The sequence below is a fragment of the Lygodium microphyllum genome, chromosome 20 (genome assembly GCF_053477565.2).
Source record: "Lygodium microphyllum isolate KBCC chromosome 20, Lygodium_microphyllum_v1.1.10, whole genome shotgun sequence".
In the NCBI taxonomy this organism is placed as follows: domain Eukaryota; kingdom Viridiplantae; phylum Streptophyta; class Polypodiopsida; order Schizaeales; family Lygodiaceae; genus Lygodium; species Lygodium microphyllum.
Genome location: NC_141154.1, coordinates 109368248 through 109372964, shown reverse-complemented (window position 1 = coordinate 109372964; position 4717 = coordinate 109368248).

Sequence of the window (4717 nt, the reverse complement as noted above, 5' to 3'; positions counted from 1 at the left end):
CTCGCACCAAACACTAGCTTCTACTTTGTTGCTGCTCAGACGTCAAGTTTGATGGTTCCATTGGCTCTGAAAGGGGGGGTAAAAGTCTAAGATGTCTGGTCAAAATTCTCATGGATCACTCCTCCCTCTTCACCATCTCCAGAGTACTACTTGTTGCATGAAAACTACGATCGCATTTGATAAAAATTCAAACGCCCTTCTTTTTGCAGGAGATCTCAAAAGTGGTTGAAAAGCAACTTGTTTTTTATATGACATACTATTTTGGAAGTTGTCTATACCTTTTAAGGATATTTACAAAAAATAATATCCAAAATATAAAAAATAGGCTAAAATTATCCAAAAATCTTGTAATTTTGAACCATCCATAATATGGATACTAACATTGATGAATACTATGACATTGACTCTCTAAATTAATTTAAAAAATCGGATGATGATGTACTCAAGGGTTTTTTACATTGTGTTTGCATAGTGACACAACAATGTAGTATGGAAATTGGCTCACAACAGTTGTTTCCTTGAATGTGAATTGTAGTTTTTAAATATTTGATCGTATTTTTGTGATATTGCTCCTTAGAGCCTTTGAGTTTCATGATAAGCTAGAAGGACTACACAAAATGTTTGTTACCAATCCAAGACATCTAATGCATAGGGCTTTAGAAGCACTAAAGGAAAGCTTGCATGTGGGTGAGAAAGATCCTTGTTGAGTCGGGCAACAACACATAAGAGCTTCAAGGGGTGTGGCTATGCAAAAGGGAGGAGAAGGAATTGAAGTGGGTCAATATATATTTTCAAAATCTTGTCAGAGGCACACCCTAAGGAAGAAATTTGATTGAAACTGAAAATCAAGCTTGGCTAAGAGAACTAAAGGTCAAATATACCACTTTGCATAGGGAATTAGAGAAGCTAGGCATGCTATATAATAGGCGAATGATCATTGGCTCAATTTGTGCATTACCCAAATTCATAAAAGGTCAAAAGAAGAAGAAGCTTAGAGAAAGCTTGATAATTCTAAAGGATAGGAATGGAGACTAGATTTCTAACCAAAAGAAGATTTGGGAGATGTGTTCCAATCATTTCAAACCTTGTATCGATAGAAAGGCAGTTGTGACTCAAATTTATTGTTTAGAGTTTAGAGATGCTAATTTGGATAACAACTCTAGTAATGATGGTTTTATGAGGTCTTCAAGGAAGAAGCTCATTTACACTAGGACTATTGTCAATGTAAGAATCTTTAAAGTTTAAAACATAAGCAAGATATATAACAAGATACATGAATCAATTTCTTGATCTTAAAACTGCAAGAGATGTGATGCTTGTCAGCGAATGAGGAAACCCACCAAGACAAGTGTCATACCACTTCAACCTATTCTTTCCCTAAATCCGTTCGAGAAGTGGGGGATTGATTTTGTGGGTCCCATTGATCCACCTACTAGACAGAAGCAGAACAGATACATCTTAGTATATAGAGATTATGTCACAAAGTGGTGTGAAGCTAAAGCCCTAAAGCGGGACGATGGTAACAACGTACCCATGTTCATGTACGAGAATATTTTCACCCATTTTGGCAGTCCCCTTGAGCTGGTAAGTGACAGAGATACTCATTTCCTTAACAAAATCATGGAGGAGCTGACAGAGCTATATAAGATCCGCCATCGCAAGTCCACTCCTTACTGTCCTAGAGCCAATGGCCAAGTTGAAGTCACCAATCGCATCCTCTGCTCGATCCTGACAAGAACGATTGCCACACATCGTCGCAACTGGGACAATCGACTTACAAAGGCCCTCTGGGCATACAGAACCTCTCATAAGGTAGCTACAGGATAGACCCCTTTTCAGCTAGTGTATGGTACTGAAGCCATCTTTCTTGTTGAGCTGGAATTAGCCTCTTTACGAGTGGCAATTAAAGAACGCTTGAAGATGATGAGTCACTACAATGCCGTCTCCTGCACTTGGAATGCTTGGATGAGATACGCCGGATGGCCCTACAGTGCATGGAAACCACTCAGGCACGACGCAAGGCCTATCATGACAGTTTCATCAAGCACAAGGAGTTCAAAGAAGGTGATCTTGTCCTAGCCTATAATTCGAGATTTAGCAAGTTTCTTAGCAAGCTCCAACAACGGTGGATGGGCCCATACAAGGTACTTGCTATCAATCCTAATGGCTCTGTTCAGATGCAGACCGTTGATGCCTCTGATGATCCTTTTCTAATCAATGGCTATCATCTAAAGAAGTACTTCCCTCCTTGGGGATCTTGACAATCACAGTTGACCTACCCTTCCCCTTTTGGGCGTTGCACTGCCCTTCTCGTCGTGCTTTTGATAGCCCTTATGATTCTCCTCATGAGGCGGTCTTGTTCTGCTAGCCCCTCACAGATACATCTCAACCCGACCTTATTCTCTTCTCGTCTGATCCAACAACGGTGGCGAGGTTGGTCCTGACACGTAGTATTTCTACCATTCTCTTTCTGCACGAAAAAAAATAGAAAAGAAAGAAAGAAAGAAAAAAAAACAAACAAAAGTATTATGGGAGAAAATGAAGAAATTCCCTGTCATAACATGCCTTATTCCAAGAAAAGGTGGAAACACCCTTGGGTGGGAAGCTAATTGTGGGAAAGGTGGTAACACCTCACAGTTCAAGATAGCTGACTCATCAGCAAAACCTTTCCAGCAAGTAATTTGAAGCCACCTCCCTTGGTGCGCTATTTCTACAATATCAGTCCGTCTGCCCTTCTTAACAGACGACTTTTCTTACAAATTATTGAAGTACCAGACTTGTGGGCTGCCTCCCTGGGTATGCCTTCTCTTCAAGATCCCGATGACAATAACAGCTGACATGATCTTCATCACCAACCCCTTGAGTGATGCGAGCTTTCATCCTCACAAGATGGGGACGTGAGTATGGGCTGCCCTCTGTATCTATCAGAGAGTGAGACAGAGGGTGGGGTAAGTGACCAGTCTTTCCCTTCAAATCACATGAGAGATGAGATGTATGAACGGAGTGTTGCACGCACGGGATGGGCCTCTCAATGCACAATGCACGATTTGTTCCTATGCACTATACCATAAGGCTCCCTGGCCTTCCTTCTTGCACTGTATGCCGGCATAGGAGGGCGGGATGCACAGTTGCACCATTAAAAGCACACAAGGTATACAACCTCTGCATAAGTGACAGTGAGGATTACATCAATGGGTTTCAGGAATGGGTTGCCCTCTGTGTCTTTCAATAGAGCGTGAGACAAAGGGTGCGCTGAGTGTGACTGATGTTTCTTCAATCAATTATCGAGAGGTAAGCGTTGAGGGATGTTACGACCATTGGAGTTAGGTACGTTTCTGTTTCCCTATGCACCGACGGGCTGGGTCTCTGCCATCAGCATAGGACATGTCACTCTGTTCTGTACAGTGCACCACAAGGCTCCCTGGCCTTCTTGCTTGCACCTATGCCAGACGTGGTTGGACATACTGATGCACCATCAACTGTGCACCCTGGCATACTGTTAGAGAGAGAACTAGGGAGAGAGAAAGAGGAGAGAGAAAGACTGCAGAGGAGAGAGAAAGACTGCAGGAAGAGAGAGAATAAGAGTGACGAGGAGAGAGAAAGACTAGATTTGGAGAGAGAAAGACAGGAAAGGTGAGGAAGCCATAGGAGCTGTGAGTAAGAAGGGAGAAAAAGATTGTAAATGTATTGATTTGTCAAAAAGATATGAAAAATTACAACTTATCTCTTTATATACCAATGTCTGTGTGACATGGGATATTATCAACATTTCTTACACTAATTCCTTATTCTCATCTTCTTACAATCCATCCCTTCCCAAAAGTTTTTGTCCTAAAAAACAAACCTAGAAACAAGCTAAAGAGGAGATGGATAGAACAGAGTACTACTCTGTACAGCATTACAAGGGATAAAGGAAAAGATTACCTAATACTCAATAGTAGTACTAATCTATACAGGAGGTCAAAATCAGCCTGTAGCCTCTCGGATCAAAAGGAAAAGTTGTATCTTTGCCATGCATAGGATCAACTTTCATAAGATTGAAATCAAATACTGCTGGAAACACGATCATCATGATAGTACTCACTAACAAAGTCTCCATTGCATGATGGTCTTCCAAGTCCACATGCTGTCCATAATCTGCCTTCTTGAACTGAACTTCTTGTTGTTGAACTTCTTGTTGTGGACTCATACCAGAATGGTCTTCAACAAGATGTTCTCCATCATTTACATCATAATATTCAAATAGCAAGATTATTTTGGCAAACTTTGCCCTACATGTGGCTTGGTGATTACAAGATAGTGGCTTAGCACAACGATAGCATAAGCCCGCAGCATGCAGTTCTCGTATTGTATCACTAGTGAGGTGTCTAACACGTTTAGCTTTAGATAGCAATTTACACACCTGTTCATCACCATGGGTCAGCTCTATGATAGTTTTGATATGCTACTCATAGTCATCTTACTGTTCATGCATAACAGATGGCTGTCCATGCTCATCATGTACAATAGATGGCTGTCCATGCTCATCATGTATAATAGATAGCTGTCCATGCTCATCATGTACAAGAGATGGCTGTCCATACTCATAACCATATTGCTCATGCTGTCCATACTGCATATGGTGATAATAGCCCTGCTGCACATGAGAGGGACAGTTAGGTTGAGCATATGCAGTTGCTTCCACTGATGTTTGCTGCTCACATTCATAAGCATGTTG